Source organism: Gymnodraco acuticeps, unplaced genomic scaffold, assembly GCF_902827175.1.
Source record: "Gymnodraco acuticeps unplaced genomic scaffold, fGymAcu1.1, whole genome shotgun sequence".
NCBI classification, from domain to species: domain Eukaryota; kingdom Metazoa; phylum Chordata; class Actinopteri; order Perciformes; family Bathydraconidae; genus Gymnodraco; species Gymnodraco acuticeps.
Window position 1 is genome coordinate 250,245 of NW_022991117.1, and position 22,237 is coordinate 272,481.

At 41.9% G+C, this 22,237-nt stretch overlaps 1 protein-coding gene across 6 annotated transcripts in view; it reads left to right on the forward strand.

The window, feature by feature from the left end:
• The first annotated feature begins 3,574 nt into the window (after window positions 1-3,574).
• The window catches only part of LOC117560225 (CREB3 regulatory factor-like), a 44,999-nt gene continuing 26,336 nt past the window's right edge, over window positions 3,575-22,237 (forward strand). For 2 of the 6 annotated variants that reach the window (XM_034237068.1, XM_034237071.1), the window contains exons 1-3: window positions 3,575-3,676; window positions 4,096-4,283; window positions 21,629-21,697. The gene's annotated coding sequence lies outside the window, so the exon portion shown is untranslated. Of the gene's footprint in view, window positions 3,677-4,095; window positions 4,284-4,373; window positions 5,053-21,628; window positions 21,698-22,237 lie in introns of those variants that run through there. The other 4 variants (XM_034237069.1, XM_034237073.1, XM_034237072.1 and 1 more) reach the window with 3 other exon arrangements.

Below are 22,237 nucleotides of genomic sequence, written 5' to 3' on the forward strand. Positions count from 1 at the left end.
GAAGATATGAAAATGTAGGAATATGTTTTCAAATGTTGTATGTATTGTATGCATTTTGTTTAGTTCATTTTCAATGTAAGTATCCCACAAGTTGCCATTTATTATCCATATTAGCCCACTAGGCCAGGGGTTCCCAAACTTTGCCATGCCAAGGACCCCCATATAGCATTATCCTCTGGCGGGGACCCCCTGTAGCAATTTTGTTGTCTAACCCTTTTTAAATGATGTGTACAAGTGCCTCACGATTGAGCATGCATTGCCACTACATTTGGGGCCTTCTGCCTGATAAAAGCTGTTACTCCGCTTTTTTGCCTGTCATAGCCACTGCCCCATCTGAACAAACACCCACACAACGAGACAAGTCAAGTCCATTTGAGATGATGAATACTTGGAAAATGTCTCTTCCTGTGGTCCTACCTTCCAGTGCTTTGCAAAATAATATTTCCTCAACAAAGTTGTCTTCTGAAATAAATCTGATGTATGCAAGCAATTCTGCGACATTTGCTACATCCGTGCTCTCATCCAGCTGCAGAGCGAAACATTCACTAGCTCTCACTTGCTCCAAAAGCTGAGCAGATACTCAGTTTCACTCTGTGATTCAAAAACAAAAAATATTAAAAGATTGGCATCAAAGGACACATAGATTGATAGATATACAGTTATTAATAACATCTAAAAATAAAAAAATTAAACTTTAAAAAATAAAATCCTGTTTCCCTCAAACTTTGCGTGACCTCCCCTGGCGCCCCCTGGCGGCTCCCCGGGGGGTCGGGGCCCCCACTTTGAAAAACACTGCACTAGGCTACCAGTATATGTTTGCATGCACATGATAATCAGATATTTGTTTTTACCATATATCTTATGGTCTTAATCTTAAGATGTATCGAGTTAGGGTAGGTCGTTTTGGCTTTACGGTTTGGATAGTGTTATGACCTGGCTCAAAAGGCCACAACAAAGAGGAGACACACCATATCAACGGTAATCAAGTAATTCAAATTAACCAAACCTGCCAAAGACAATGATGGTGAACTTCTACACCTCCATCATCGAGTCCATCCTCACCTCCTCCATCACCATCTGGTACGCCGCAGCCACAGCCAAGGATAAGGGCCGGCTGCAGCGGGTCATCCGCTCTGCAGAGAAGGAGATCGGCTGCAATCTGCCATCCCTCCACGACCTGCAAACCTCCAGAACCCTGAGGCGGGCAGGGAAGATAGTGGCCGACCCCTGCCAGCCTGGACACAAACTGTTCTCCCCCCTCCCCTCTGGCAGGAGGCTGCACTCCATCAGGACCAAAACCTCTCGCCACCTGAACAGTTTCTTCCCCTCTGCTACCAGCCTCTTAAACAAGGCTCGGCCCCCCACTGACACAACGTAGACTCTATGCATTACATTAATGCACACAATGTTCAAATACTGCTTACTGCACATATTCTTATTTCATATTTTATATTCTATAACTCTCCTATACTCAACTCCTATAATTCTTTGTTTTATATTTTATGTATGCACCACGATATCAATTCAATTTCCTCGTATGTGTGAACCTACCTGGCAATAAGCCCGTTTCTGATTCTGATTCTGTGCAAAGTGAGTAAAGCATGAGGTGTGGACGTCAGTGGTATCAGTAGTGGAAACGCAGGGTGAAGGTTGCATGGACGCGTGAGGGTGCTGAGGTGCACAAAGTAAAGCAACTGAAGTAACAACAGCATACTCAACAGAACTTTCTGGTCTATTCTGATGTGAAATTAATTTAAAATAAGATTATTTTCTTCTCAACCTCTAACACAGTCTTACAAATTCAAGAGATTTCCATAAAACAAGGCTCATCCAATACTTATAAAATAGCAATACTCATACTTATTTTTAAATTCAAACCCATAAGCCTTTAGGGCAGGGGTGTCAAACTCAAATGGGTTCTAGTCGAGGGCCGGACTGGTTCAATGTTTATCGCAAAACTTATTGAAATGAACTTATTACACATATTACACCTGGGACTAACAAAGCTTAAATTATTACCTGTAAAAACAACATTAAACATGATATAATCAGTTGCATTCATTTCTTATGGCTCTATCTGCATTTCTTATGAGTACATTTCTCCACAGGCCAACAACAGCTTCAACAAAACTATTTCCCTCAAAGAGAAAAGCAAACATGCCCTGTTGTCGTGAGAGAAAGTGCAGAAGGAAACATCCATTAAACTCAGGTTGCTGCTCTGTGATGCTAGCTCAGATACTTGGCATCTCATCTTGGGTGCAAGGTCATCAATGTTTGGGCTCAGGCTCTGAGCGGAGGAGACCCTCAGGATGGAGGGAAGGTGTGCGTGCAATATACCGGCGGGCCAGATCTAATAGTAATTAGAAATTATCCTGCGGGCCGAAATTAAATCCACCAAGGGCCAAATCCGGCCCCCGGTGGATTTAATTTCGCCTTGAGTTTGACATGTGTGCTTTAGGGGTTGATAAGTAAACATTAAATGTCCAATAAAGATTAAATAATGTGCAGAGAATATATTTACATAAAAAGTTAATTTAAGAAAATAACAAAACAAAATTGAATGAAATATATATATTTGTATTAGGTTGAAGTAAGAATGTGCAATCAAGAGATGCAATTACAAAATAATACAGATAATTGTTTTAAACTTAAAGGTCACCTATCGTGCTATTTTTAGGCAATAGCATAGGTCTCAGATATATACAAATATATTAAAAACATGTCTATGAAGTGTTTTGCTCCAAATACCAAACAGATCATTCTAGCCATGCCTCATATCCCTCTATTTCACTTCCTGTTTCTAAAGTGCTGTTTGAGTATAAAGCAAAAAGGAGGGGTCTGAGCTCATGCGGGACCCGGCAGCTACCGTCTAAACTAAATGCTGCCGTGATGAAACGCCATATCATAGATCATCAAGGATTCTCTCTGAAACAGTTTGGAGCTCAAAGGCTTTCTCTCTTACCGGTTATACCACAAGGTGAGTTCATTTTTACTTCCTGCTTCTTCACACACATGCTCTCCAGTACAGGTTAGCTCTGAGTGTTAGCGATGCTAATGTAAACACCGACCATATTACGTCCAAAACAGTCGGGCATTGTTTCTGATAGCAACGTTTCTGATTGGGCCGTGGGTCCACATTTCAGATATTACGTCATATCGGACGCAAATCTGGATCAGCTCCGTTGTTCCCCCGTTTTTAGAGATTTGGGTACGGAGGAAAAGAGAGAGGGTTTTATTTCCTGACGCTGCGTGAGTTCCCCGACACACCGGGGACACATGTTGATGTATAACAGACATCAAAAAGTGCATTTTGCATGATAGGTCCCCTTTAAGTAAAACATTCAAAAAAAGATCAAATACAATAAAAAAATATATTTGAATGAATCAAATTAAAAAATAAATAGGATAAATATATTTATACAAACACAAGTTAAAGAAACAATTTCCAATAAGATAAAATAAAACAGAATAAAAATGTTGATATATAAACTAGTATTTAATAACAAAATTGCACCATATCGTTTTATTTTGAAATCCCACTGCCAGAAGTCTTTCACCCCACTCTCTCGAGATTGACGGTTCGTCTACGGGATTATTCGTGAACTCAAGTGCCCCCCAGTCCACCGATGAGAGCTGAAACTGTTTTTACAGCTGACACACTTCCCCTTTCGATAAGGTCAGTCACTTACAACTGCTTTCTGTACATTTAACCACCTCTGAACCCTACCACGCGCTGTTAAAAAGTACGCAAACAACAACAACCAACAGCCACACTGCTGCTCCACCACCACAACAACAACAAAGAGCACGCAAAGGCTGTCGAACTCACCCTCCACCTCTCTCAGAATACATGTGGAGAGAAGGGGTGTGTTTTATTGGATGTTAAACACACGTATACAACTTTTATTATAAAGGGAATTAGATTCATGAGTGCTTTTATTCTCTCATCTCCGCATCGGTAGGCCAATGGTGGGGAGGCAGGGAGAGAGAGAGAGAGGGGGGAGGAGGTGGTGGTGGTGAAGCAGGCAAAGGGGGGTGGAGGGATGTTGAACAGTCCTACAACCATCTTTACTGTCCCGTTTATCCGCCATATAGCAGCCGGCGACTCCCGTGGACTAACTTCCTGCATGTGGCCGTCGCTGCGCCGGGGATCCTGAGACTGTCCAATGCGCGCCTGTCCGTGGATGGTGCGTAATAATCATCTGGAGAGGCCGAGGCCGACATTTTACCCCGGTCCGGAGGAGCCTTAACTCCGAAGGGGACATCCGAGGACACGCTATAGGGTAAATCTCCCTGCCTTCGCTTTACTGCGTATCATACACGCGTGAAATGCGCTTTTACATCAAGTTTAACGAGTTGTTGACGCATATTTGAAAACACAGAGGGAAGATATGTGCTTTGAATGGTGTTCTATGATACAAATGGCTACTTTCACTTGGATTTACACAATGTAGCATGCTTGGCACACTTGATTTTGGAGGATTTTTTTATAGGATTGTTTCGAAACATTGTCACAGGAAGCACAACATATGTAACAACGTCAATTTAAATGTTTACATAGACATTATTACGATATATGTGTACTTAAAATGCAGTTTGAGTGCATTTACACATTTGGTACGCAGTTAAAACAGCTCACTGTGTGTTGTTTTCACGCAACTGAACCTTTTGTATGGATCTATTTACCCCACATTTTAAAGCGGTAATAACTTGCCTGGGCATGCATCGTTTCCCCCACCTATCGGCAGCAGCACCTGCAGGAGGACAAACAGCATCCAAACTTGTTGTGTGATTTATTCCTCACGTCAACTTTAATATTTAACCAAAGTCCGAGTGTATGTGTGTGTGTGGCTGTAAAACTGACTTGTTACACCTGCACGAGGCTGCATGTTAACGCCGATCCACATGCTTAGAAATCGGCCGTATTAACAATTAATATTGGACATCCGGTGGCACTGCCAGCTGCGCCCCATTTTTATTGTTGTCTTGCGCTGAGAGGAACCCTGTTGTCTCTGCTGGAGACTCCGCGACGCGTGGTGGCTGCTTTTTGGGGTAGGGATTGATATTTTATCTTGATTTAAAACATGCATGGATTGTGGTTGTTGCTGTGTGGGGAAAGAAAGCTGGATGTGGAAGCGCGGTTCCTCTCGCCGTGCCATGCGGGGCACATACACTGCTGGCTGCCACCATGGCACCTTCTCTCTCCGGCTCTCTTTATGTGCTGCTGCTGTTGTATCCAGCTGTGCGGACACACTACACCGTTTAACCCCCATCAGATGCACCGATCTGGGGGGGAGGATACACAGTGGTGTTTTAGTCCGGAGGACGCGCACCGGATGGCAGCGAGGCGAGGATAGGGGGCTGCAGACCGGGCCACTTTGGCTTCGTTTATACGGGAAAAAGGAGCTCCAAGGACACGGGGAGGAGAGACAGGGGGCGCATCCAGGTCGTTTGGGTTTATTTTTCTCCATTGCTGTGATTTAGAATGCAAGATAAGAGGAGATTTCATAAGCGTCACGGAGAGCTTTGGCAGATTTTGGGATGTTTAATTTGACAAATTGGCCTCTCAGACAGACCGATAGCCACCGTCTCACCCCCCCTTTGCTCCCCCGTCTACCCTTCTCTGTTTTCGGACACTCTCTCCGCCATCACAGCCTCTCTTTGGTTCTTCCTCATTTACTTTTTTCTCAACCTCTTTTCTCGTCTCTCCGTGCGTAACCTGCATCCATCCGTAACCGAGCTGTCCTCTGTCACACTGGAGGTGTTTTTTTTTTTTTTAAAGAGGCCTCCAGCTGTTAAAGGTTCATTGTCTGGTCACACTGCTTAGTCAGCCTGACCTGCTTCCTCTCTGATGTGTTAGCCACATGTTTGGATGAGAGGGCTTTTGCGTAATCTATAAAACCTTTTATTATAATACTTACTGTATATATATATCAATAAGAGGAAGTACCATGTGATTAATACATTCCTCAAAGTACTGACATATTATTAAAACTAGAATCAAATGAATACGTGATAAAGTACATCAACTCTCCTACAGGGTAGAACATATCATAGAGTAATATTTTTTTAAACCAACAAACACATTTACAACCCAAGTAATATATATGAGAGATTAAATTATTAGTCAATTGACAGAATGTAAATCTGCTTATCATTTTCATAATTAATTAATTCTTCAAGTAATTTTTTCATGAAAAAATGCTACAAATGTTTTCTTTCAGCTTCTTAGTTGTGAGGATGTCCACCTTTTCCCCTTTATGTCTTCTTATATCATATAGTAAATGGAATATGCTTTGATTTTAGACTGTCAGTCTGTTAGTTGGACATAAATAACAATTTAAAGTAATCATAGGAATTTGTAGGGTATTTTTTGCTATAATATGCATTCATTGTAATACAGCTGCTCTGTGTTGCATAACAAGTTGCTGCAAGGACAGAGGGTCCAGACATTGTTCATAATAAGTGCCTTATTGATAAACTTCAAGGGTCAAATGTTAATATATATATAAATACAAATGGGATTTTACAATCTACCTGTGTGATTGAGATCATTGAAATATAAATAATTGATATCATGTTGAAAGACACCCATTATGATAGCTATTGATAGCTCTGCTTTCTTCTTCTACAGCTATAGTTTCAGACCATCTTCACGTCCCTTCACTTGTACTTAGTGTCATATATTCGCCAAGAAAGAGACGAAACGTACACTAAACAAAGGAAAAGATGAATTTCACTGATGGCATTATTGATTTTCTTATATTTTGTATAGATGTTATGATGCTATGAATATCAGATTTTCACTACAGGGCTGCGCAATCAACATTTAATCTAAATCGCAATATGGACTGCTGCAGTATTCAAATCACAGTAAGCGTAGTATTTGTTACAAATATCTGAAATAAATTAATGAATCAAATATTATTCGGCAGACTTAATAAGAAACACTGGCCGTTTCTCAATGTCGAGTAAACCTACTGCAGAGCCGCTATTTCAAGTATACTTCGTCATCAAGTGGCGCCGAAGGACTGTTTTTAAATGCATGTTAAATGCCCAGCATTCGGCGCCGCTAGATGACGTAGTATACTTGAAATAGCGGCTCTGCAGCAGGTGTACTCGACATTGAGAAACGGCCACTGTTTTGTTCACAGTCTTGTCAGGGCCTGGCTCTTGGCGATAACAAAAACGTGGAACGGACACGATATAAGGAAGATATTTATTGTAAACCAAACAACTAAACAAAAGAGCTTCCACAATGGGACGTGTTAATCAGTCAGATCAGTCGTGTGGGTGTGGGTGTGTGAACGTGGTGGAGTGCAAGGTGTTGAAACTAAGAGGAAGGGAACGTCAGGTAGCTGCTCTCAAAAACAGATCCTCCAACCGAGAGAGCGAACGAGACTCTGGCCGTTTCTCAATCGCGAGGATGCTGGCTTGGTAGTCGCGTACTTCCAAATCACTTCCTTCAGAAACGAAGCCAGTATGCTTCCAAGCCACGGCTTCAGAAAACGAAGAAGAATGGAACAGGCTAACAAGTGTGCCACTCTCTCTAACGGTTTCAACATAAACTGTACCGAAAATAAATACCTCACGATGTCTATCTAATTATGAACTTGCTTTACTTTCACGGAACACATTGTTGGTGATAACAAATGTAACAAAGTAACACATTTACCAACACATGTTCTACGCCACTACATACTTACATGTAAATGTGTGCGGCGTCGGTTCAGCCATTCTCCGCAAGGGTTTTTAAAATTGGTCCGTGCGCAAAGCATTGTGGGGATTTTAAGGATGCGGCCTCGAAATTTCCCCCAAACCAAGGACGCGGCCTCGGTGGAATTCCAAGTATACTGGAGATTGGAACAGTACTTCGGCGGCACTCGATGACGTAGCATCCTTGAAATATTGGCTTGGAAGCCAGTATCCTCGAGATTGAGAAACGGCCTCTGGCTCGAGCCTTTCACTCCTCCGGTACCGGCGGCCAGGTGCCCTCAATCAGCGCTGATAGGGAGGAAGGGAGACCGTTAAAGGGCCATGCACACACAACAAGAGAGAACGAGGCAGGGGTCGTCACTGTCTCCTAAAAATCACAGTTTTAATATTATTTGAAAATGGAATCTCAGTGAAAATGTGAATAATGTAGAAAATAGCCATTCCCTTTAACATTGTGATTCATATCATTATTGCAATATCATTGCATTTATAGTTTTCCTCCAAACTATGCAGCCCTGCACTAAAACTATCACCTTTCCCCAAAATAATTCACAATTTGTACATTTTTGCTGTAAATGACCGAAATCCTTATAAGGACAAGAAGGTATTTGCATCTATAAAAGTGAAAGTGAATTCAGTCTTGCACTAACAGGAAACCTCACCACACTGGGAATGTGTTTGTCTTGTCAGTATTTAATTTGCCAGTTGTTACATAAGTCGTGTTGGCATCCACTTTTCCTTCAGTCTTGTTTACAGAGAGCTAAATGGATCGCTGTGAGCGTAAGAAGCCGATGGTTGTTGGTGCTTATTGACCCGCAGTGCTTTGAGACGAAGCAATTTCCTTTTCGTCTCCCTGTTGCTTTACGGTGAACACTGTGTGTTTATGAGACCTTTGGACCCAGCATATGTTGAACACACAATAAATAATCGCAGGGTTGTTATTGCACGGAAGCTCCTATATGAGCCGGAGTATAAATACAAATCTGTTTGTGTGCATCTGTTCCACCTTGTTGGAACTGCAAATACCTGCAGGTGCACTGTAGTGAGAGTGGAGAAGATGAAAGGAAATGGTGGAGGACGTCATTGAGATGAATGCATGCATGTCTCATTGTTGTGTGCAGGAAAGGACATAAAATATAAAGAGAAATGTGGCTCCTTCTCTGACAGAATTATATTATTATTTATCCCCAGAGAGGAAATTCAGCAGCAGCACAAGAACAGGAGAAAGAGAACTTATTAATAAATTATTAGAAGCATACAAAGTAAAGGTACTAGTAGCCTACCAAACACTAGTGTTGTACTGAAACTACATGTTGGGAAAATCATTTACAAGAGTTGAATTTGAATGTGGTCTTTATGAAAAGTGCTTGGGTTTTGTATAAAGGGCTTGCCATTTGAAATGCCTCGCTGAATGCTGCCTCAAATATGCTTTTTTCTCGTGTTAAAAGCACAATAACATCTGGTTTAATGTGATTAAGAAGTGATATACTCGATAGAGAAGAATCTATAATACTTACTGGATATAACTATGTAGGTATTTACCACAGCTGTAGGAAAAGCTTAGAAAAAAGACTTTAAAACTGCTTGATTTTTCTCTTTGGTAAAGGTGTACGGACCCTGCATTGGGTTTAAAGCACAATAACATGTGGTTTCATTGGATAAAGAAGTGATATCATCTGCATACAGTAGAATATGTAATACTATAGCTGTTAAGACTTTCTGCCAGGCTGCCATGACCAGGGCTTTATGGCACAACCTGGGAATAACAAAGCTCTGTGATCTGTTTGATGTATATGTCATTTACCACGGCTGTAAAATGCAGGAAAAGCTAACAAAAATCTTTAAAATGCTTGAAAAAAGTTCTTTAATTTGACTTTGGTAAAGTTGTATGAACCCCGAATAAAGTATACGCACAATACCATCTGGTGTAATATGATAAATAATTTTAAATGATCAGACTATTGTATACAGTAGGCTATATTATGCTATAATGTACTTCAAAATGCACATTGAAGTGGTTTCATTTTGATCTGGAAGACGTGTACATTTTGGTTCTGTAGTAAAACACTATAGTATAGTACCGCTAAAAAGCATAGTGTGTAATATAAAACCAGTGTTGATAGCACCTGAACAAACTGTACTGTTGATTCAAGCGAACTACCGACACGAAACGTCTTCGTCCTTGTGTAAACTCCCAGTGTTCAGCACTCCTGCGCTCAGCACTGCTGCTCAGGTTTCACGATAAACATGTGAATCTTGATGCTTGTACTACATTCGCTACGTCCGTTTGGTTATCTCCTGACCCCCCTCTACGTGTCTGACGAGTGTTTGTGTACACGGCATGTTGCTCTCTGCACCAAATACCAGTTTTCCATGTGGCATGCCAACGCAGTGTCATAACCGCCCAGCCAATCCTCATTTCCTCATTCTTTGTGTGCTTGAGGTCACAGAGAAAGCATTATTGCATTGTTCTCAAATCACTGAACTCGGGTCAGTTTGAGCCAGTTTACTCAGGTGTGTGTGTGTGTGTGTGTGTGTGTGTGTGTGTGTGTGTGTGTGTGTGTGTGTGTGTGTGTGTGTGTGTGTGTGTGTGTGTGTGTGTGTGTGGTGTGTGTGTGTGTGTGTGTGTGTGTGTGTGTGTGTGTGTGGTGTGTGTGTGTGTGTGTGTGTGTGTGTGTGTGTGTGTGTGTGTGTGTGTGTGTGTGTGTGTGTGTGTGTGTGTGTGTGTGTGTGTGTGTGTGTGTGTGTGTGTGTGTGTGTGTGTGTGTGTGTGTGTGTGTGTGTGTGTGTGTGTGTGTGTGTGTGTGTGTCACTGGCATTTGTTTTCAGAAGATATTATGATAGTGACGTTCGTTCCGGTGCACGTGCGACAGCATTTAGCACTAGGGCCTACATCGAGATTAAGATTAACTAACTTCTTATGGGAACACCCGCATATACCTATGGAGTTAGCCAGATGTGTGTAAATTACTGTTCATGGTCATTTGAAAACAAATGCCGGTGTCGGACAGACACAAACACGCAGAGCACACACACACACACATACACACACACACACACACACACACACACACACACACACACACACACATCATGCGCCTTGGTAACTGGACATCTCCTTCATAAAACTAATAAAAAGGGGGAGTAATCGGGCGTGTGTGTAGAGGTGTGTGTAGAGGTGTGTGTGGTTAACACGTAGCAGCCTGCAGTCACTCTTAAGCTGTTCTGATGAAGGTAAACACAGCGAAGGCAGTGCATAAAAAGGCACAGCTCTCGGCGCGCTGGTGCTGCACTTCTCAGAGGCGGAGTATACGTCCCGCTGCCTCCTGATGCTGCCTGCAGCCATTTCATGAAGTGAAGGAGGTGTTCCTTCTATAAAACAGCTGCGGGCAGCACATACCGTGAGAGTCCCGGACATGAATTCATAGATCAAGGCAAGGCAAGGCAAGGCAAGGCAAGGCAAGGCAAGGCAAGTTTATTTATATAGCACTTTTCAACACAAGGCAATTCAAAGTGCTTTACAAAAAATGAAAGAGATTAAGAAAATGGCATTTAAAATCAGTCATTAAAAAGAAAAGCTAATAAAATAAACATTAAAAGAAAAAATACATGGATAAAAGTTACAGTGCAGTCTAAGATATGAATAGTTCAATTAAAAGCAGCGACAAAAAGAAAAGTCTTCAGCCTCGATTTAAAAGTAGTAAGAGTTGCAGCGGACCTGCAGGTTCCTGGGAGTTTGTTCCAGATATTTGGAGCATAATAACTGAACGCTGCTTCTCCATGTTTAGTTCTGACTCTGGGGACAGAAAGCTGACCAGTCCCTGAAGACCTGAGAGATCTGGATGGTTCATAATTTAGCAGGAGGTCAGAAATGTATTTTGGGCCTAAACCATTCAGTGCTTTATAAACCAGCAGCAGTATTTTGAAATCTATTCTTTGACACACAGGAAGCCAGTGTAAAGACTTCAGAACTGGAGTGATGTGATCCACTTTCTTAGTGTTAGTGAGGACTCGAGCAGCAGCATTCTGAATTAGCTGCAGCTTCCTAATAGATTTTTTAGTGAGACCTGTGAAGACACCATTGCAGTAGTCCAGTCTACTGAAGATAAAAGCATGGACAAGTTTTTCCAAATCCTGCTGTGACATTAGTCTTTTAATCCTAGATATATTCTTTAGGTGATAGTAGGCTGATTTAGTAACAGTTTTAATGTGACTGTTGAAACTCAGGTCAGAGTCCATGACTACACCTAGATTTCTGGCTTTATCTGTTGTTTTGAACATTGCAGACTGAAGCTCAGCGCTAACTTTTATACGTTCTGCCTTGGCTCCAAAAACCATTACCTCAGTTTTATCTTTGTTTAATTGGAGAAAGTTCTGACACATCCAGTCATTGATTTGTTCAATGCACTTACTCAGTGTTTAAATTGGAGCATAGTCTCCTGGTGAAATTGTTACGTAAATTTGTGTGTCATCTGCATAGCTATGGTAACTTATTTTGTTGTTCTTCATTATCTGAGCCAGTGGTAGCATGTAGACGTTAAAGAGAAGAGGCCCCAAGATGGAGCCTTGAGGAACCCCACATGTCATATTTGTCAACTCAGATGTGTATTTACCTATAGAAACAAAGTTGTTTCTGTCCTTTAAGTAGGATTCAAACCAATTCAGAATTGTTTCCGAAAGTCCCACCCAGTTCTCCAGTCGGTCTAGTAATATGCTGTGGTCAACAGTGTCAAACGCAGCACTGAGATCTAATAATACTAACACTGAAGTTCTGCCACTGTCTGTGTTTAAGTGGATGTCATTAAAGACCTTTACAAGAGCAGTCTCAGTGCTGTGGTTTGGACGAAAGCCTGACTGGAACACATCAAAACAGTTATTTAAATGCAAGAAATTACTCAACTGTTGAAAAACAACTTTTTCAATGATTTTACCTAGAAATGGGAGGTTTGATATGGGCCTGTAATTGTTCATTACTGAAGCATCTAGATTATTCTTTTTTAAGAGCGGTTTAATGACTGCAGTTTTCAGGGCCTGTGGAAAAATACCTGAGTGAAGAGATTTGTTTACTATATGAAGTAGATCTGAGGCCATGCAAGGCAAAACATCTTTGAAAAATCCTGTTGGAATAATATCAAGGCAGCAGGAGGAGGACTTCAGAAGTTGAATAATGTCCTCTAGGTTTTTATCATTAATCTGATGGAATTGTGTCATGATGTCTGAATTGATGTTAAGTGGAGATAGGGACAACACATTTGCTGTTCCTGATGCAGAGGCACTGACTGCTTGTCTGATTTTCTGAATTTTGTCAGTGAAAAAGGAGGCAAAATCATTGCACGCCCTGGTGGATAGAAATTCAGAGGCTACTGACACTGGGGGGTTAGTTAGTCTGTCGACGGTAGCAAACAAGGCACGTGCGTTGTTTTTGTTTTTGGTAATGATGTCAGAGAAGAACGATTGTCGTGCGTTTTTCAATTCCAAATTATAAAGGCCAAGTCTCTCTTTATAGATTTCAAAGTGAACCTGGAGATTTGTTTTTCGCCACCTGCGTTCAGCTTTTCGACATTCTCTTTTTTCTGTTTTCACGGTCATGGCCTTTCTCCATGGAGATATTTTCTTGCCAGACACTTCCTTTACCTTAGTTGGAGCAATGGCATCTATAACATTTTTAATTTTTGAATTAAAATGATCTACTAGCTCATTTACTGAGATGTTGGTAGGGGCAAGTGTGGAAGAGAAATTCTGAGTAAACATTTCCCTAGTATTTTCAGTTAAACATCGCTTTGTGGTTACCTCTTTTTGAACATTTTTGTGAACAGAAATAGAGCTCTCAAAGAAAACACAGGAATGGTCAGAGAGTGCAACATCAGTCACCACAACCATAGAGATATTCAGACCCTTTGAGATAATTAAGTCCAGAGTGTGCCCCTTATTGTGCGTGGGCTCCGTCACATGCTGAGTCAGTCCATAGCTATCAAGAACACAAAACAGTTCTTTAGCCCCTCTGTCCTGGGGGTTGTCAACATGGATGTTAAAATCACCAACAATGACTAGACGGTCAAAGTCAATACACACTATAGACAGCAGTTCAGTAAAGTCATCAGAAAAGCTTGCACAGTATTTGGGTGGTCTATAGATATTTAGAAACAGAGCTCGAGAGGAGCATTTCAGCCGAAGGGCCACATATTCAAAAGAATCAAAGTTTCCATACGATGTCTTCCTGCATTGAAGGGAATCATTGAACAGAATAGCAACTCCACCCCCTTTCTTATGCATTCTTTCCTGACTCATAAAACTAAAGTTGGGAGGGGTTGATTCGATAAGAACAGCTGCACTGTGATTTTGTTCAATCCAAGTTTCTGTTAAAAACATAAAATCGAGACTGCACCTGAAGGCAGACTGGTTTACTCTCCTGTTTTGCCAATCCGGTGCTTAAACAAATAGCTCTACACCCCTGGCCGACATGTCCTTAAAATGAAGTCCGAGTTTGAAATATATCTCAATTAATGTATGCACTGCCATTTCCCCACATAAACATAACAGTCTGCAATGAAACGGTTGTCTCCTGTGCGCTCCTCTTCCTACTTGGCGCACCGGTAACTTTCTCGTGCGCACGAGAGGCTGAGACCCTGAGCCGCCGAATCCCTCGGAACATCATAAAGCCCTTTTCAACGGTTTTTCTGGTGAGAGATTAACTAGGCTAGTGGAAGAAATAATATGACTGGTATAGGTGCGAAAAATAAACACTTTTTGAAAAAAATATTATGATAAAATATTTTTTAAACTCACAGCTATTTCGCGGCCCGGCAGTAACACCTCCGCGCCCCGGACCTGTCCGCAGACCGGGGGTTGGGAACCCCTGATCTAGAGAATTGGAACGGCTCTTATCATGGCTGCCACTGAGGGACTTCCGGGTCATTTCACTCCGTTAGGAAGGTTCCTAAGCTAAATGGACTATTCGACTGCAGCCTAACACTTATTTTTGTGTTGTGTATCAGTGTTATTTTTATATCTTTTTATCTTTTTTTCTGCCCAAAAACTACTAAAATAAACATCAATGTCCACCACTGCAGGCTGTTTGTTGCTATACCAGCGAAAAATGATGCATTGTAAATTCTTTAACTTGGCTAGCTTAGCAAATGTTCCTGTAAGCTAATAGGAGTGCTAACGTTTAGCCTAGCTTGATATATACATATTTGCATCTTTAATACTGCTAAATTCAACGTATCCTTCAAGTAAGAAAAAATGATGCATTGTAAATTATTTAACTTAGCTAGTTCTGCACAAGTTCCAGTAAGCTAGCAGTGCTAACATTTAGCCTTCTGAATGTTAGCTTCCACTCTCATGTCCTTAGGCGCTTTCACACTGGAGTACTTTACCCGTTTAGTTCCGTTAGTACCTCTTATTTTGCGTTCACACCAAAAAGAGAACTTAGTTCTGAGAACTTTTACCCCCCTTTGTAGTCCCTGCTAGAGGTGGTACTTTCCTGGGGAGAAAAAAGTACAAATCTCTGATTGGCTGGGCGAATTGCAAACCACGCCCCGTAAAACTCTGAAAAGTTTTGTGAAGCCGCCATTGTATTTGCTGGCAATTCTTTCACACACACATACGGGTTTTGGGCCGAGGGCGACACCGTACTTCCGGTATCCACCATTTCACACGAGGTGCGAGCAGAATATCATAGTCTATTGCCTTAATCAATATCTAGTCAACTCTAAAATACCACATATATGCATTGGCATGATAATATTATTGTGACAAGTGGGGTATTCACCTGGTGTTTCCAGAAGATAGACGTAGATGCTGCCAAAATCGACGAAGGCCACTTTCGAGAGTCGTTTTTCCATACATCTGCAGGCAGTCTGTAAGGGCAATCGGACAACCCACACAGCTCTAGTTTACGCTGGTAACGACCTAGAGCACACCCCTCAAGTCCAGAGATGTAATCCGAAGACATGCAGCGATTTCTTCGGTCGTTAATTCAGAAAAAAAACCTAATGCACTCTGCCTGGCTACGTTAGCTAGCTGTTTATATTTGCACCTCCAGGATATTTGCACCTCCAGGAAAATGGCGTATTTCTATATAGATATATGGCGCGTGTTGCATTGTGGGTTGCTCGTGACGTCACTGTGTGTGAAAGAATAGCATTATTAGCATTAGCCCAGCGCAGAAACGCAGAGAAACTAACGTATGGCAACACAAAAGAAAATATGGGAGCGGTGGAGATGAGGAGGTGTCGGCGTTCTGGCGATTTACTCGGAAGGCTTCAGTAGAAGCTGCTGGGAGTCCCAGCAGCTTCTACTGAAGCCAGTCCCCAACTCCGGGGACTTCCGGCCGGGGACTCCGGGTGGCAGTATACGCCGTGAAGTTGTTTGCGGCCTGCCAGTAAACCCAAAGCAGAAGAAGAAGAAGTGACGTCAGCGGCTTCATTTGCCTAATCCTCCCCCAGGAACTTATTCCGGTGTGAACGCGATCTGCTCTTTAGTTCCATGGGGGAACTAAGTACGGCAAAGTACTTGGTGTGAAAGCGGCTCTTGTACCCTTTTGATCAGACACACATTTACCTTTTTACTTTACCCATTAAGGTTTCATTTAACTTATGATATATTGTCTGCGTCTAAGAAATGTTAACATTTAGCTAAAATCGATCTTCTTTGTCTTTCACTCCATTTACTCTTTTATAGGTTGTGTAATTGTTCACAAATAATCATTAAACAAAGCATAGTGCTGAAATGACGAATGCTAGCTGGTATTTATTCCTTTACAAATGTGACACGAGTGCTTTGCTGCTCAAACTCAACCTTTATCTAATGTATGAAAGCTTCTGCGTATTCTATTTTAAACATGCATTGTTGGCACGTCTTTTTCATGAAATGATATGTCCTACATTTCTGGCAGCAGCAGGCTTTTTCATGTTGAATAAATGGAGGTATTATTAGAAAAAGTAGCCGGAAAATAAGCAACAATATCCACCTTGGCTGAAAAGACAGTAAAAAGAGCTTTAATATCTTTAATGTTTAACTTCATAAAGACAGACTACAATACAACATATCATAGAGGACTTCTGTCAAATATTTCTTTTTTGAAAGGTTTAAAATAGAGGGTTATTGTAAGAAACAAACTGAAATGTCAACGGACTAAATTCTTCCTTATCTTATCAGAAAAACTAATCATATTCTTCAGACTGTACACAGATGCATCCTCACATCCTTATGATTTAACCCTAAGTGTACTTTTATTACTGTATAACTTGCTTTATGGCGTCTGTTGAACCCAAATATGATTTTCTGCTTCCCATCTTTTATGTTTAACTTCATAAACACAGAAAAAAAACACAACAGTTTAAAAAAAGAAAAGAAAAGACAACATTTCATAGATAACTTCTGAGAAAAGCTTTCTGTTAAAAGGTTAAAAATAGGCCCAATCCCAAACCACGCCCTACACACTCCCCCTCCGTGACGCAGTGAACTCCGTGGAGTGACACATGAGGCTCCTCCTGTCAGATGGAGGGAGTAAACACAGCGGCAAGCTTTGGGACGGCCTCCTCTCTCTCCGACAGGAACAGGAAATGCCGTAACTGTATAACAACGGTTTCAAATCAGCATCTCTTTGACAAAAAATACAATTAATAACTAAAATAAAACTCCAAACGGTGGGGCGGTGGTGGCGAAGTCGATAGGGACTTGGCTTGGCAACTGGACGGTCACCAGTTCAAGTCCCGGCAAGACCAAGTGCTACCGAGGTGTCCCTGAGCAAGGCACCATTCCCCACACTGCTCCCCGGGCGCCGTTGAAAATGGCAGAACACTGCTCCTAACACTAGGATGGGTCAAATGCAGAGAAACAATTTCCCCACGAGGGATTAATAAAGTATATCAAAATCACAAAAAAAATAAAACATCTTTAATTGTGTTACTTTTTTGTAAAGCTCTTTTAGTTTTAAACCTGATAAGCTTCTTAGTTTTTGCAACGGTCTGTAAATATACACAACTTTATAATAAAATGCACACATTTACCTTTTTCTCGACTAAACACAGGTTTGATCCTAAGTTAAAAACATATGAGGTCATCATGAGGTTGTTAACATCGCAGTTTATCAGTGGATGTTTGCTGGAACTACTTGTTAACAGCTTGTTTCCTGACGGACACACACAGCGTGACTCCGGTCAGGTAGAGACCGGTCTCAAGCTATGGTCTCAAGTCAGCATCGCTGCAGACTCGCTGTTTGAGGGCTTGATAGCCCACTCCCCCTCCACACCGCGCCACACTCGTTGCTTTGGAACAGCCCTCAATATGGCGGACCCTCCGCGCGAATGGAGGGGTAGTGGGTAGTGGGCATACTTGCCAACCCTCCCGATTTTCGCGGGAGACTCCCGATTTCATTGCCCTCTCCCGGTTTCCTCCCGGGGTCATATTTCTCCCGCATTTCTCCCGATTTCTGACAAAATCAGATTTACTCAGGACTGTTTCCACTCGGACTTTAATACAGCTACACCATTGTTTGGTTTCCATGGTAGCGCGTCTCTTTAGCAGCGCGCGCAACTCAAAGTCTGAGAGGGTGAGAAAGAGAGTCACAGAAAACAGAACAAGAATCGACAACTCGACCCTCTGCTCACTCCTCTTCCAGCCCACACATATGCTCCATCAAGACAGTGCACTTACAACTACAATAAGCATGTTAATGGAAATCTAATACAGCTCCGGCGATCCACTAGCACTCCCCCCCCACCCCCGCGGTGGTTTTGAAATGCTCCCGATTTCTGAGGTCTCAAGGTTGGCAATTGGGCCATAGCGTGTTGTCGTTAGGAAGACACATTTATATCCTGCATTTTCGCTTCTTCTGGCATCTCTTATTTTGTTGATCCAACATACTGAAATCAATGATAACTTATAGCAGCAATTAACCTCTCAAGCTTTAGCCTGATCTGCACCGAAAACTCCCTCCCTGGGGGGAACACAGGGATTTTAGCCTTTGAATACCATTTACATGCACTAAAACCTATAGAGCACACTACAGGAAAGGGAAAAAGCACAATCGGGCCTCTTTAAAAATGGTGTGTTATTGTATCAGTACTGGCAAACCAAATGAAATGTATATGGACACAATTGTGCTGTATGTTATAAAAAACATCTCACACTCCAGACCCCATGCTTTAACGCTGTGTTTACTTTATTTTATTGAGGTATAATTTGCATAATGTCGCATTGTGGCTTTCCCTTCCTCCAACAGCTTTTATGTTCAGGGGGTCCACGGGGTCTTAAAAAGTATTAAAAGTTGATAAATGAAAGCTATTAAAAAGTATTAAAGGGCATTTTCCAAGGTATTACATTTTGTAGCTTGTTTTCAATAAGTATATAAATGGTCCAAAGAGGTTGTATTCCACAGTCTGCCTGAATGTAATCATTGCGTAGGTGTGTAGTGTGATTCTGTGTAGTTTATTGATGGCATCCCGTTGGATTTGAGGTCATCTGAACAGGACATCGCACGCTCACTGCTTGATAGCGAGAAGCTCCGTTTACGCCGGTTGTTAAACAACATCGTTATGGGAAATGCAAGTCTGCGTCCAAATGGTTGGAAGATAAGGAGGAAGGACAATCAATACTGTATATAGTGAATGTGAGGTCAAGTGGTTTCACATCAAAACAGACCCATTTAGAAAACACACAGAATCAAATGAAGTAAAAAACAAAGAAATAAACAACATGTCGACTCAGCACATATACAACTCTGTGCTTTAACGCTGTGTATACTTTATTTTAATGCTGTATCATTTTGTGGCTTTCCGTTCCTCCAACAGCTTTCATGTTTAGCTTTTTAAATGTAGAATAAAAAGGAACACAACAAAATTACATGTGTAAAAGGTTTTCTGAGGAAAGTTAAAACACTGTATAATTGAAGGCAAATTTAAACAAAGAGACGTATTTAAAACCTGCATTTAAACATCTTGTATCGTCTTTTCTTATTGTACCGATCAAACATAATGAAATCAATGCTAATAGACTAAATAGGGAGGTATCTTGTAAGAACAGGACTGATACACAAAACAAGCTCTTCAAAATGGCTTCACCAGTCTGGCAGTGTTTTAAGGTGTGCGAAAAAGACAATAAAATAGCGGTATGCAACGTGTGTGAAGCAGAAATCCTGCAGCTCCGCCCGCTGTGACGGACCGGTGAGCGGAGCAACACACACTAAAGGCGAGTTCACACCGCAGTACTTTTCCCACAAAGGTTCATGAGAACTCTTTAGTTCTCATGAACTAAGTAGGCCTACAGGTCGCGTTCACACCGGAATAAGTTCCCTAAAGTAAGATTACGCGAATGAAGCCGCTGACGTCACTTCTTCTTCTTTTGCTTTGGGTTTACTGGCAGGCCGCAAACCACTTCACGGCGTATACTGCCGCCCAAAGTCCCCGGCCGGAAGTCCCCGGAGTTGGGGACTGGCTTCAGTAGAAGCTGCTGGGACTCCCAGCAGCTTCTACTGAAGCCTTCCGAGTAAATCGCCAGAACGCCGACACCTCCTCATCTCCACCGCTCCCATGTTTTATTTTGTGTTGCCATAAGTTAGTCTCTCCGCGTTTCTGCGCTGGGCTAATGCTAATGCTAATAATGCTAATGCGAGGATAATAAAATGGCGGCTTCACAAAACTTTTTGGGAGTTTTGCGGGGCGTGGTTTGCAATCCGCCCAGCCAATCAGAAATATAGCTCTTTTCTCACAAGAGAGCCGCTCGAAAGTCCCTGCTCTCTAGCAGCTCTCTGCTCTCTAGCAGGGACTTTCGAGGGGGTAAAAAGGTTCTCATTAACTAATTTTAGTACCGGCTCTTTTTGGTGTGAACGTGACAAAAGAGTTCTCATGAACTAAGTTCTCATGAACCTTTGTGGGAAAAGTACTGCGGTGTGAATGCGCCTATTACTGGATCAGTGAGCTGCACGAGACGATACTGACAGGCTGTCAGGAGAGAGAGAGGGGGAGGGACGGGAAGAGAGAGGGGGAGGGAGGGGGAGAGAGAGAGAGAGAGAGGGAGAGAGGAAAAGAGAGCGCTTCCTGTTAGGGCTGGGTCAAAAGTTCAGGACCTACATTGGCAGAGACCAGATGGATTCAGTCTTTTAACAAAGTTTAATAAAGGAAAAAAGGAGCAACTAAAAAACAATCCACAAAATGAAGGTGGATCTAGTTCACGCCGGTGGTGGCGGCAGGACTCAGGCTGGCTCGAGCAGACACTGGAAAGACAGAGGAAAAAACAAGGTTACTCTTCAACAAAAACAGCAAGAGAAAATCACACTAAGCTAGGATACTACGACGTTCAGCTCTACCGAGTGAGACGGAATTATCTGGCACTGGAGTGTGAACATGACCAGGGTTTTATGGAGGAGTTGATTAGATGAGTACAGGTGCTCCTCATTGTGAACCAGCTGAGCCTTCTAACGATCACCACACTGCACAGGAGAGAGAGAGAAGACAGAGGGGAGGAGGAGAAAGCAAAAACACCTAAACCATAACAGCTTCCGCTAATTTCTCCCGTGTTATTCTCCCAAGTTAATGTAAACTTGAATAATGTACTTCATTTGAATGTAATAATGATGTTGGTTGTTGTTTGTGGAAGCGCCAGTGAATGAGCATTAACTGAGTTTTAAACATCACTTTAAATGGAAGATCCCCATAGGCCCCGCCTACTCGATCGGATCGGCGATCGGTATCGTCCGATGCTGATTCCGGCGATCGGAGCATCCCTACTTTATTTATATAGTGGTTTCACATCAAACAGAACCCATTTTAAAAAACACGATGAAATAAACAACATGTCAACTCAGGACTGTACACGGATACATCTCTGTGCTTTAACGCTGTCACTGTTTCATCGCTGTGTAATCTGCTTTATGGCCTCTGTGTAACCCAGATATGATTCCTCCCCTCAGGCTGGAGGCTGAGCGCTTCAGGGATAGACATGTGAGAGGATCTCCACCCTCTCAACTCTCAACCTTCGGGTAAATCACATCCTCTCCTCCTCCTCTTCCTCTCCTCTTCCTGTTTCCCTCTCCTCATTCATATCTCTTATATCTCTTGCTTTTAAACTGAGTTGCTAAATATGTAACAATTTTAGAGCTGGAAATACCGTACATAATCAAAAGACAGCAATAACATGGTATTTAACACATCTCAAATTAGCACCAGAACACTCATTTGTGTTAAGTGGGTTTTCCTTATATATATTTTTATTGCTATTTTCATTGAAAGGCACATTTAGTTATACAGCACATTTCAACACAAGGCAATTCAAAGTGCTTTATAAAAATGAAAGACATTAAGAGCATTAAGTGACATATTATAAAATGGCATTTAAAAACACTCATTTAAAAGCAAAGGTAGATGAATTAAAGTGACAGTGTGAGATCCACACATCTGAAATGTTTTCTATGAACTCACTTTCTTTGTGCTTTCTTGTTTAACTTCTCCTTTAGTTATTTCAAGTGTTTCATGCCAAACGAACCCCCCTTTGTAAAATTCTAATCTGATCCCATGGTACC